Raw genomic sequence first — 14475 nt, 5'->3', positions numbered from 1 at the left:
TTCAATATGAAACCATAGCAATTTGATTCACTCAAAACGGATTTAAAATGAAGAAGTTATGGGTAAAACAAGATTGGATAATTTTTCTCATTTTAGCTACGTGAAAATTGGTAACAAATCTATTCCAACCATAACTTAATCAACTTGTATTATATATTATGTAATCTTGAGATACCATAGACACGTATACAATGTTTCGACCTATCATGTCGACACATCTATATATATTTCGGAACAACCATAGACACTCTATATGTGAATGTTGGAGTTAGCTATACAGGGTTGAGGTTGATTCCAAAATATATATAGTTTGAGTTGTGATCAATACTGAGATACGTATACACTGGGTCGTGGATTGATTCAAGATAATATTTATCGATTTATTTCTGTACATCTAACTGTGGACAACTAGTTGTAGGTTACTAACGAGGACAGCTGACTTAATAAACTTAAAACATCAAAATATATTAAAAGTGTTGTAAATATATTTTGGACATACTTTGATATATATGTATATATTGTTATAGGTTCGTGAATCAACCAGTGGCCAAGTCTTACTTCCCGACGAAGTAAAAATCTGTAAAAGTGAGTTATAGTCCCACTTTTAAAATCTAATATTTTTGGGATGAGAATACATGCAGGTTTTATAAATGATTTACAAAATAGACACAAGTAAGTGAAACTACATTCTATGGTTGAATTATCGAAATCGAATATGCCCCTTTTTATTAAGTCTGGTAATCTAAGAATTAGGGAACAGACACCCTAATTGACGCGAATCCTAAAGATAGATCTATTGGGCTTAACAAACCCCATCCAAAGTACCGGATGCTTTAGTACTTCGAAATTTATATCATATCCGAAGGGTGTCCCGGAATGATGGGGATATTCTTATATATGCATCTTGTTAATGTCGGTTACCAGGTGTTCACCATATGAATGATTTTTATATCTATGTATGGGATGTGTATTGAAATATGAAATCTTGTGGTCTATTATTATGATTTGATATATATAGGTTAAACCTATAACTCACCAACATTTTTGTTGACGTTTTAAGCATGTTTATTCTCAGGTGATTATTAAGAGCTTCCGCTGTCGCATACTTAAATAAGGACGAGATTTGGAGTCCATGCTTGTATGATATTGAGTAAAAACTGCATTCAAGAAACTTATTTTGTTGTAACATATTTGTATTGTAAACCATTATGTAATGGTCGTGTGTAAACAGGATATTTTAGATTATCATTATTTGATAATCTACGTAAAGCTTTTTAAACCTTTATTGATGAAATAAAGGTTATGGTTTGTTTTAAAATGAATGCAGTCTTTGAAAAACGTCTCATATAGAGGTCAAAACCTCGCAACGAAATCAATTAATATGGAACGTTTTTAATCAATAAGAACGGGACATTTCAGTTGGTATCCGAGCGTTGGTCTTAGAGAACCAGAAAATTTGCATTAGTGTGTCTTATCGAGTTTGTTAGGATGCATTAGTGAGTCTGGACTTCGACCGTGTTTTCTTTAAAAATGATTGCTTAACATTTTTGTTGGAAACTATATATTTTTAACATATGAATATTATGTGATATATTAATCTCTTAACGTGTTTGATATTATGTGATAGATGTCTACCTCTAGAACAAGTCCCATTGACTCACCTAATAATAATGAAGAGTTAAATGTAAATTGGAATGATTTGTGGACTGATTCACAAGTTCCCGAAGAGGAACCGGAAGAAGAGTCGGAACCGGAAGAAGAATCGGAACCGGAAGAAGAATCGGAACTGGATGAAGAAATAGAACCGGTGGGGGAAATAATAAAACGGTTAAGTAAAAGAAAATCCTCAACCAACCGACCAAAGTTAATTATGGTCAATGGTGTTTCCGCCGAGGAAGCAAAATATTGGGAGGATTACCAATTCTCCGATGAATCGGATTCCGACGAGAATTCCAATGATGTTATAGAAATTACCCCAACTGAATTTAAAAAGGCAAAAGAAAATAATAAGGGAAAGGGCATAAAAATAGAGAAATCTAATTCCAACCCCGATGAACTTTATATGTATCGTCAACCCCCGAAGTTCTTAAGTTGTAACAATGACCCGGGAACCTCTAAACCACCAGGTTTTTCTAAACCAATGTGGACAACGATGGCTCGTATTAGGGGAACATCATATATCCCTAGAAACTTAGCAAAACGAACCAAAACCGAAGAAGAAGAATCGAGCGAGTCGGAATAAGATAGTTGTATTCGTGTGGTGTAATATATGTAATATAGTGTTCTTATGCTTTATGATATATGTAAAAATTGCTTGCATTAATAAGTATTTTTTTATGAATCTAACTCTTGTCTATTTTACAGTTTAAAAACACAAAATGGATAGACAACCCAATATTTTAAGAGACCTACCCGGAGACATGATTGATGAAATCTTGTCTAGAGTCGGCCAGAATTCTTCGGCACAACTATTTAAGGCGAGATCAGTTTGTAAGACATTCGAAGAACGTTCCAAGAATGTCTTGGTTTATAAGAGACTTTCGTTTGAAAGATGGGGGATATCACATTGGGAAACCCATAAGTTACGATGTGTTTACTTTGACGCATATATTGCGGGGAACCCAAATGCTATTTTACGCAACGGGTTAAGAAATTATTTTGACTCAATATATCCGAATATTGGACTTCGTGATTTAGAAAAAGCGGCTAACATGCAACATAAAGAAGCATGTTATGCTTACGGATTAGTAATGTTTGCTTCTCACCAAAGTGAGAACAAGAACATCGGGCTACAACTATTAAACAAAACGTTTCCACAAGTGACGGAGTCGGTAATTGGGGTAAGAAATGAGGTTTTTAGATTATTACGGGACTGTTGGACATTACGTAACCCTCGTCCCTTTGATGACGTTACAACACGCTGTCTTATCAACGACCATAACGGTTATGTTGCACAAGACCAAGGATGGGAAGTAGTCCTAGTAAAACCAGAATGCATGACTTGTTTCTGGACGTATGAATTACGTGTCTTTATTGCCTTTGCTGAACGACTTGTGTACTAGCTAGAATTGTCTTCACAACTATCTTGTATCAAAGTTATTGTGTGCTATATTTCATGCTTTATGTAAAATAAGCGGTATTGTAAGTTTGTAAAATATTGTATAAAAGTTTGAACGCGAAATATTATTATAATCAGTTTTTCATATAGAATTGTAGTAGATGAATTGTATATTAGCTACTAAGTATGAACTTAACGGGTAGGTACTACCCGAATTTAAACTTATAAAACGCTAATATGAAGAAAAAGCTTTTATAAATGAGTTCATATTATGCTACGAAATACTATTAACTACTTTTAATATTCTGTATGATTAACTTGTTCCATTTAACTATTTTGAAGGAAATGGCACCGACTACTCGACACACCGTGAATATGAATGAAGAGGAATTCCGTACTTTTCTAGCTTCAAACATAGCCGCAGTACAGGCTGCGCTACATACCAACAATAACCTTGGATCTAGCAGTACAGGAAATCGTGTAGGATGCACCTACAAAGAATTCACTGCCTGCAAACCTTTGGAATTTGATGGAACCGAAGGACCGATCGGATTGAAACGGTGGACCGAGAAGGTTGAATCGGTGTTTGCCATAAGTAAGTGTACTGAAGAGGACAAAGTGAAGTACGCTACGCATACCTTCACAGGTTCTGCGTTAACATGGTGGAATACCTATCTAGAGCAAGTGGGACAAGATGATGCGTACGCACTACCGTGGTCAGCATTCAAGCACTTGATGAACGAGAAGTACCGTCCCAGAACCGAGGTCAATAAGCTCAAGACAGAACTTAGAGGGTTACGAACCCAAGGATTTGATATTACCACGTACGAAAGACGATTCACAGAATTGTGCCTATTGTGTCCGGGAGCATTCGAAGATGAGGAAGAGAAGATCGACGCATTTGTGAAAGGATTACCGGAAAGAATCCAAGAAGATATAAGTTCACACGAGCCCGCCTCCATACAACAGGCATGTAGAATGGCTCACAAACTAGTGAACCAGATTGAAGAAAGAATTAAAGAACAGACTGCTGAAGAGGCCAATGTGAAGCAAGTCAAAAGAAAGTGGGAGGAAAACGGTGATAAGAATCACCAATACAACAACAACAGCAATTACAACAATAATCGCAACAATTATCCCAACAATCGCAACATCAATCGCAACTACAACAAACGGCCCAACAACAACAACAACAACAACAACAACAACAGCAACTACAACAATCATCCCAACAACAATAATAACCGCAACAACAACAACAATCAGAAGCAACTATGCCAAAGGTGTGAAAAGAATCACTCTGGGTTCTGCACCAAATTTTGCAACAAGTGTAAAAGAAATGGTCATAGCGCGGCGAAGTGTGAGGTCTACGGACCAGGGGTTAATAGAACGAAAGGAACAAATGGTGTCGGAACGAGTAATGGCGGAGCAAGTAGTGTCGGAGCAAGTTATGCCAATGTAGTTTGTTATAAATGTGGAAAACCAGGCCACATTATTAGAAATTGTCCGAACCAGGAGAACACGAATGGACAAGGCCGTGGAAGAGTTTTCAATATTAATGCGGCAGAGGCACAGGAAGACCCGGAGCTTGTTACGGGTACGTTTCTTATTGACAATAAATCTGCTTACGTTTTATTTGATTCGGGTGCGGATAGAAGCTATATGAGTAGAGATTTTTGTGCTAAATTAAGTTGTCCATTGACGCCTTTGGATAGTAAATTTTTACTCGAATTAGCAAATGGTAAATTAATTTCTGCAGATAATATATGTCGGAATCGAGAAATTAAACTGGTTAGCGAAACATTTAAGATTGATTTGATACCAGTAGAGTTAGGGAGTTTTGATGTGATAATCGGTATGGACTGGTTGAAAGAAGTGAAAGCGGAGATCGTTTGTTACAAAAATGCAATTCGCATTATACGAGAAAAAGGAAAACCCTTAATGGTGTACGGAGAAAAGGGCAACACGAAGCTACATCTTATTAGTAATTTGAAGGCACAAAAACTAATAAGAAAAGGCTGCTATGCTGTTCTAGCACACGTCGAGAAAGTACAAACTGAAGAAAAGAGCATCAATGATGTTCCCATTGCAAAAGAATTTCCCGATGTATTTCCGAAAGAATTACCGGGATTACCCTCACATCGATCCGTTGAATTTCAAATAGATCTTGTACCAGGAGCTGCACCAATAGCTCGTGCTCCTTACAGACTCGCACCCAGCGAGATGAAAGAACTGCAAAGCCAATTACAAGAACTTTTAGAGTGTGGTTTCATTCGACCAAGCACATCACCGTGGGGAGCTCCTGTTTTGTTTGTCAAGAAGAAAGATGGTACATTCAGGTTGTGTATCGACTACCGAGAGTTGAACAAACTTACCATCAAGAACCGCTACCCACTACCGAGAATCGACGACTTATTTGATCAACTACAAGGCTCGTCTGTTTATTCAAAGATTGACTTACGTTCCGGGTATCATCAAATGCGGGTGAAAGAAGATGATATTCCAAAGACTGCTTTCAGAACACGTTACGGTCATTACGAGTTTATGGTCATGCCATTTGGTTTAACTAATGCACCAGCTGTGTTCATGGACCTTATGAACCGAGTGTGTGGACCATACCTTGACAAGTTTGTCATTGTTTTCATTGATGACATACTTATTTACTCAAAGAATGACCAAGAACACGGTGAACATTTGAGAAAGGTGTTAGAAGTATTGAGGAAGGAAGAATTGTACGCTAAGTTTTCAAAGTGTGCATTTTGGTTGGAAGAAGTTCAATTCCTCGGTCACATAGTGAACAAAGAAGGTATTAAGGTGGATCCGACAAAGATAGAAACTGTTGAAAAGTGGGAAACCCCGAAAACTCCGAAACACATACGCCAGTTTTTAGGACTAGCTGGTTACTACAGAAGGTTCATCCAAGACTTTTCCAGAATAGCAAAACCCTTGACTGCATTAACGCATAAAGGGAAGAAATTTGAATGGAATGATGAACAAGAGAAAGCGTTTCAGTTATTGAAGAAAAAGCTAACTACGGCACCTATATTGTCATTGCCTGAAGGGAATGATGATTTTGTGATTTATTGTGATGCATCAAAGCAAGGTCTCGGTTGTGTATTAATGCAACGAACGAAGGTGATTGCTTATGCGTCTAGACAATTGAAGATTCACGAACAAAATTATACGACGCATGATTTGGAATTAGGCGCGGTTGTTTTTGCATTAAAGACTTGGAGGCACTACTTATATGGGGTCAAAAGTATTATATATACCGACCACAAAAGTCTTCAACACATATTTAATCAGAAACAACTGAATATGAGGCAGCGTAGGTGGATTGAATTGTTGAATGATTACGACTTTGAGATTCATTACCACCCAGGGAAGGCAAATGTGGTAGCCGATGCCTTGAGCAGGAAGGACAGAGAACCCATTCGAGTAAAATCTATGAATATAATGATTCATAATAACCTTACTACTCAAATAAAGGAGGCGCAACAAGGAGTTTTAAAAGAGGGAAATTTAAAGGATGAAATACCCAAAGGATCGGAGAAGCATCTTAATATTCGGGAAGACGGAACCCGGTATAGGGCTGAAAGGATTTAGGTACCAAAATTTGGAGATATGAGAGAAATGGTACTTAGAGAAGCTCATAAAACTAGATACTCAATACATCCTGGAACGGGGAAGATGTACAAGGATCTCAAGAAACATTTTTGGTGGCCGGGTATGAAAGTCGATGTTGCTAAATACGTAGGAGAATGTTTGACGTGTTCTAAGGTCAAAGCTGAGCATCAGAAACCATCAGGTCTACTTCAACAACCCGAAATCCCAGAATGGAAATGGGAAAACATTACCATGGATTTCATCACTAAATTGCCAAGGACTGCAAGTGGTTTTGATACTATTTGGGTAATAGTTGATCGTCTCACCAAATCAGCACACTTCCTGCCAGTAAGAGAAGATGACAAGATGGAGAAGTTAGCACGACTGTATTTGAAGGAAGTCGTCTCCAGACATGGAATACCAATCTCTATTATCTCTGATAGGGATGGCAGATTTATTTCAAGATTCTGGCAGACATTACAGCAAGCATTAGGAACTCGTCTAGACATGAGTACTGCCTATCATCCACAAACTGATGGGCAGAGCGAAAGAACGATACAAACGCTTGAAGACATGCTACGAGCATGTGTTATTGATTTCGGAAACAGTTGGGATCGACATCTACCATTAGCAGAATTTTCCTACAACAACAGCTACCATTCAAGCATTGAGATGGCGCCGTTTGAAGCACTTTATGGTAGAAAGTGCAGGTCTCCGATTTGTTGGAGTGAAGTGGGGGATAGACAGATTACGGGTCCGGAGATTATACAAGAAACTACCGAGAAGATCATCCAAATTCAACAACGGTTGAAAACCGCCCAAAGTCGACAAAAGAGCTACGCTGACATTAAAAGAAAAGATATAGAATTTGAAATTGGAGAGATGGTCATGCTTAAAGTTGCACCTTGGAAAGGCGTTGTTCGATTTGGTAAACGGGGGAAATTAAATCCAAGGTATATTGGACCATTCAAGATTATTGATCGTGTCGGACCAGTAGCTTACCGACTAGAGTTACCTCAACAACTCGCGGCTGTACATAACACTTTCCACGTCTCGAATTTAAAGAAATGTTTTGCTAAAGAAGATCTCACTATTCCGTTAGATGAAATCCAAATCAACGAAAAACTTCAATTCATCGAAGAACCCGTCGAAATAATGGATCGTGAGGTTAAAAGACTTAAGCAAAACAAGATACCAATTGTTAAGGTTCGATGGAATGCTCGTAGAGGACCCGAGTTCACCTGGGAGCGTGAAGATCAGATGAAGAAGAAATACCCGCATCTATTTCCAGAAGATTCGTCAACACCTTCAACAGCTTAAAATTTCGGGACGAAATTTATTTAACGGGTAGGTACTGTAGTGACCCGAACTTTTCCATGTTTATATATATTAATTGAGATTAATATTTACATGATTAAATGTTTCCAACATGTTAAGTAATCAAACTTGTTAAGACTTGATTAATTGAAATATGTTTCATATAGACAATTGACCACCCAAGTTGACCGGTGATTCACGAACGTTAAAACTTGTAAAAAATATATGATGACATATATATGGATATATATATAGTTAACATGAAACTATGATAAGTAAACATATCATTAAGTATATTAACAATGAACTACATATGTAAAAACAAGACTACTAACTTAATGATTTTTAAACGAGACATATATGTAACGATTATCGTTGTAAAGACATTTAATGTATATATATCATATTAAGAGATATTCATACATGATAATATCATGATAATATAATAATTTAAAATCTCATTTGATATTATAAACATTGGGTTAACAACATTTAACAAGATCGTTAACCTAAAGGTTTCAAAACAACACTTACATGTAACGACTAACGATGACTTAACGACTCAGTTAAAATGTATATACATGTAGTGTTTTAATATGTATTTATACACTTTTGAAAGACTTCAATACACTTATCAAAATACTTCTACTTAACAAAAATGCTTACAATTACATTCTCGTTCAGTTTCATCAACAATTCTACTCGTATGCACCCGTATTCGTACTCGTACAATACACAGCTTTTAGATGTATGTACTATTGGTATATACACTCCAATGATCAGCTCTTAGCAGCCCATGTGAGTCACCTAACACATGTGGGAACCATCATTTGGCAACTAGCATGAAATATCTCATAAGATTACAAAAATATGAGTAATCATTCATGACTTATTTACATGAAAACAAAATTACATATCCTTTATATCTAATCCATACACCAACGACCAAAAACACCTACAAACACTTTCATTCTTCAATTTTCTTCATCTAATTGAACTCTCTCAAGTTCTATCTTCAAGTTCTAAGTGTTCTTCATAAATTCCAAAAGTTCTAGTTTCATAAAATCAAGAATACTTTCAAGTTTGCTAGCTCACTTCCAATCTTGTAAGGTGATCATCCAACCTCAAGAAATCTTTGTTTCTTACAGTAGGTTATCATTCTAATACAAGGTAATAATCATATTCAAACTTTGGTTCAATTTCTATAACTATAACAATCTTATTTCAAGTGATGATCTTACTTGAACTTGTTTTCGTGTCATGATTTTGCTTCAAGAACTTTGAGCCATCCAAGGATCCATTGAAGCTAGATCCATTTTTCTCTTTTCCAGTAGGTTCATCCAAGGAACTTAAGGTAGTAATGATGTTCATAACATCATTCGATTCATACATATAAAGCTATCTTATTCGAAGGTTTAAACTTGTAATCACTAGAACATAGTTTAGTTAATTCTAAACTTGTTCGCAAACAAAAGTTAATCCTTCTAACTTGACTTTTAAAATCAACTAAACACATGTTCTATATCTATATGATATGCTAACTTAATGATTTAAAACCTGGAAACACGAAAAACACCGTAAAACCGGATTTACGCCGTCGTAGTAACACCGCGGGCTGTTTTGGGTTAGTTAATTAAAAACTATGATAAACTTTGATTTAAAAGTTGTTATTCTGAGAAAATGATTTTTATTATGAACATGAAACTATATCCAAAAATTATGGTTAAACTCAAAGTGGAAGTATGTTTTCTAAAATGGTCATCTAGACGTCGTTCTTTCGACTGAAATGACTACCTTTACAAAAACGACTTGTAACTTATTTTTCCGACTAGAAACCTATACTTTTTTTGTTTAGATTCAATATGAAACCATAGCAATTTGATTCACTCAAAACGGATTTAAAATGAAGAAGTTATGGGTAAAACAAGATTGGATAATTTTTCTCATTTTAGCTACGTGAAAATTGGTAACAAATCTATTCCAACCATAACTTAATCAACTTGTATTATATATTATGTAATCTTGAGATACCATAGACACGTATACAATGTTTCGACCTATCATGTCGACACATCTATATATATTTCGGAACAACCATAGACACTCTATATGTGAATGTTGGAGTTAGCTATACAGGGTTGAGGTTGATTCCAAAATATATATAGTTTGAGTTGTGATCAATACTGAGATACGTATACACTGGGTCGTGGATTGATTCAAGATAATATTTATCGATTTATTTCTGTACATCTAACTGTGGACAACTAGTTGTAGGTTACTAACGAGGACAGCTGACTTAATAAACTTAAAACATCAAAATATATTAAAAGTGTTGTAAATATATTTTGGACATACTTTGATATATATGTATATATTGTTATAGGTTCGTGAATCAACCAGTGGCCAAGTCTTACTTCCCGACGAAGTAAAAATCTGTAAAAGTGAGTTATAGTCCCACTTTTAAAATCTAATATTTTTGGGATGAGAATACATGCAGGTTTTATAAATGATTTACAAAATAGACACAAGTAAGTGAAACTACATTCTATGGTTGAATTATCGAAATCGAATATGCCCCTTTTTATTAAGTCTGGTAATCTAAGAATTAGGGAACAGACACCCTAATTGACGCGAATCCTAAAGATAGATCTATTGGGCTTAACAAACCCCATCCAAAGTACCGGATGCTTTAGTACTTCGAAATTTATATCATATCCGAAGGGTGTCCCGGAATGATGGGGATATTCTTATATATGCATCTTGTTAATGTCGGTTACCAGGTGTTCACCATATGAATGATTTTTATATCTATGTATGGGATGTGTATTGAAATATGAAATCTTGTGGTCTATTATTATGATTTGATATATATAGGTTAAACCTATAACTCACCAACATTTTTGTTGACGTTTTAAGCATGTTTATTCTCAGGTGATTATTAAGAGCTTCCGCTGTCGCATACTTAAATAAGGACGAGATTTGGAGTCCATGCTTGTATGATATTGTGTAAAAACTGCATTCAAGAAACTTATTTTGTTGTAACATATTTGTATTGTAAACCATTATGTAATGGTCGTGTGTAAACAGGATATTTTAGATTATCATTATTTGATAATCTACGTAAAGCTTTTTAAACCTTTATTGATGAAATAAAGGTTATGGTTTGTTTTAAAATGAATGCAGTCTTTGAAAAACGTCTCATATAGAGGTCAAAACCTCGCAACGAAATCAATTAATATGGAACGTTTTTAATCAATAAGAACGGGACATTTCATAACTATCATCTAAAAGTGTCTGAATTTCAAAATCAACGAATGGGTGTTCATCGTGTTTTCTTCCCGTTGCTGCTTATTTTTTTTATTTTTTTTTATTTCTTTTCTGTTAATTCAATCCTTCACAATAAAACGAATTTTGTTCTTATCACAAGTTCTAAATTAACTGTGTAACTCGCTGAGAGATTGATTGTTTGATATCTGGTCGATTCAATTTACAAAGAAGAGGAAGAAAATGGAAATAGGAAACGGAACGTGATATATCAATTTAGATTGTAATTAAATCAGAAAAACAGAAATTGGTGGGATGGTTAGGCGTGTTTTGGGTGAGCGTGAGGTCTCGGGTTTGAGTCCCGTCATGGGAAAATATTTTTGGAAAAGCTTTAAAGAGGGTATACACTTTTAATTTTTCAATTTCATTATTATTATTATTATTATTATTATTATTATTATTATTATTATTATTATTATTATTATTATTATTATTATTATTATTATTATTATTATTATAATTATTATTAATATAGTTATTATTGTTAATTGTATCATTTAAGTATTATTATCATTAAGTATTAGAATTATAATTATTATTAGTATTATTATTAAGTATTATTAGTATTAAGAATTTTTATCGAAGATTAGTGTTTTTATTATAAAAATAGTACAACCTTTTTATCTTGTTATTATTACTATCATTATTAAAATTTTTATATATTTTAGTAACATTTTCATCTTTATTATCAATACTAATATTATTATCAGTATTATCATTATTATTATAAGTAACGTTATTATTAATATTAATCCTATTATTAATATTATAACAAATAAATATTTATTATATAAAAATATATTTAATACATATAACATAACTATATAATATTTTAAAAGTATATATAAAATAAATATACTTAGTTAATTAATAAAACCTATAAAATGTTAAATATAACAATTATATCACTAATAATGATATATAAATTTGTTCGAATACAATTATATGTGTTAATATATATTTAAATGATATAGGTTCGTGAATCCAAGGCCAACCTTACAATTCTTCAAAGATGTTATATGTATTTTTACTACAAAATACAGTATGGTGAGTATATAGTCCCTTTTTAAACTCTAAATATTTTGGGATGATAATACATGCATTTTATGATTTACGTTATGGACACAAGTGATCAAAAATATATTCTACGTTGAGTTGTACCATGGCATATTTCTTTAACTACTATTTACATGGGGTAGTGTAAACGTGAATCCTGTTGATAGATCTATCGGGCTGACAACCCCAACCGGGCTGGACGACCAGTCTTTAACGGTTGCACAGTACTTCATTTTGTATACTACACTTGGTATGGTGTAGCGATGTTATATATATAAGAATATGCGACGATGATTAAATGTTAAGTATGGTTACCAAGTGCTTAACTCTTAGAATGCTTTTCATACACTTGTGAGTGTATTATGTTTAAATATATGAAATCTTGTGGTCCATAGTTATAACGCTGCTAGCATCAAACCTATATCTCACCAACTTTATGTTGACGTTTTAAAGCATGTTTATTCTCAGGAATTAAAGAAATCTTCCGCTGTGCATTAGCTCATATTAAGGATATTACTTGGGGCCATTCATGCCATATTTCAAAAAGACATTGCATTCGAGTCATTGAAGTTCATTAGAGATTATTATTAAGTAAATGACAGATTAGGTCATTTGAATATTATGAAATGGTAGGCGTACATGTAAACTTTTGATGTAATGAAAGGTTGTCTTTTAAAAACAAATGCAACGTTTGTAAAATGTATCATATAGAGGTTAAGCACCTCGCAATGTAACCAACTATTGTGATTCGTTTATAATCGATATGGACTTCGTCCGGATGGATTAGGACGGGTTATTAGAGTTGGTATCAGAGCGTTGGTCTTAGCGAACCAGGTTTGAATTAGTGTGTCTAACTGATAAGCCGTTAGGATGGATTAGTGAGTCTGGACTTCGACCGTGTCTGCATTTCAAAAGTTTTGCTTATCATTTCTAGTCAGAAATTATCTGCTTATCATCCTTAGGAAATTACCTGCTCATCATCTTAAGTCTAGACGCGTTTTACTGCATTTATTGCATAATAGTGGATAGACGAATTCTTATCTTAACACATCTGTTACTGTGAACTTTGGCTGACATCTTTTCAAAGATTCTCCGTAATTTACGGGATTTTGGTATTATATATACATATGTGAATTATGTATTGAAGAATACCAAATCTAACTCCTATAATCTATTCCATACCAAAAATTCATTTCCCCGATTATAAAAGATGGATTCCACATCTAGTTCGAATTCCTCAGACTCCGACAGCTACGCCGATATGGATTTCCATTCGGGCTCTGAAAGCAGCGTCACCGGAATGGATCAACCAATTTCCCATCATCTATTCTGGATGAATTGGGGATGGGTTCGTAATATACTAAATCACTGGAGATAAGAAGAAGGTGATCCATTCCATTCACCAAATTGCCCTCTTGGCGATGAACCTGAAGCACTTACCGGTGAACCTATTCGAAACACCATTTTCTCTCTCATTTCTAAAGTTTCTCGTCACGATTATATACTATCCCATATCTCGAATCTTATTCATCCGCTCGCTCCAACCGCCAATCATCCCGGTATAATAGAAGAAGTCAACGAGCTTCGCGCGCGAGTAGTGGCTTTAGAAAATATGGTACGAGGGTTACAAACACCAGCAGCAGCACCAGCAGCATAATCCGTACCACCATCATCAACGCCGACAGTACCCTTATCACCCCCAACCACAACCACGTCGTAAACTTCAACATCACAATCTGTACCTCGGATATCAACATCACACGCCACAATATTACCATCTGTACTTTGAGTATGATCTTTGTTCTACACATCATTCTACATCGATTATCTTCGCTTTACGTATCGTACTATCTCATTTATTTTCGTTCGACATGGTGATTATGTAATCTCTAATGTTTTAGAGATCATGTAATCTAGTAATAACGATAAATCAAATGAGTTTAATATCTTATTGACTCATTAAATCCATGATTACATCTGAAGAAAATATATATGTAGGTATATTTTCATAAAGATTGTAATTAAAAATTCTTTCGTACAAACTGTTAATGATGAAAATATTTTAACGGGTAGGTAGTACCCGAGGAATATTTAGATTTCACATTAATAAGTTA

The sequence above is a fragment of the Rutidosis leptorrhynchoides genome, chromosome 3 (assembly GCF_046630445.1).
Source record: "Rutidosis leptorrhynchoides isolate AG116_Rl617_1_P2 chromosome 3, CSIRO_AGI_Rlap_v1, whole genome shotgun sequence".
Lineage (NCBI taxonomy): Eukaryota > Viridiplantae > Streptophyta > Magnoliopsida > Asterales > Asteraceae > Rutidosis > Rutidosis leptorrhynchoides.
Note: the sequence above shows the minus strand (reverse complement) of the source record.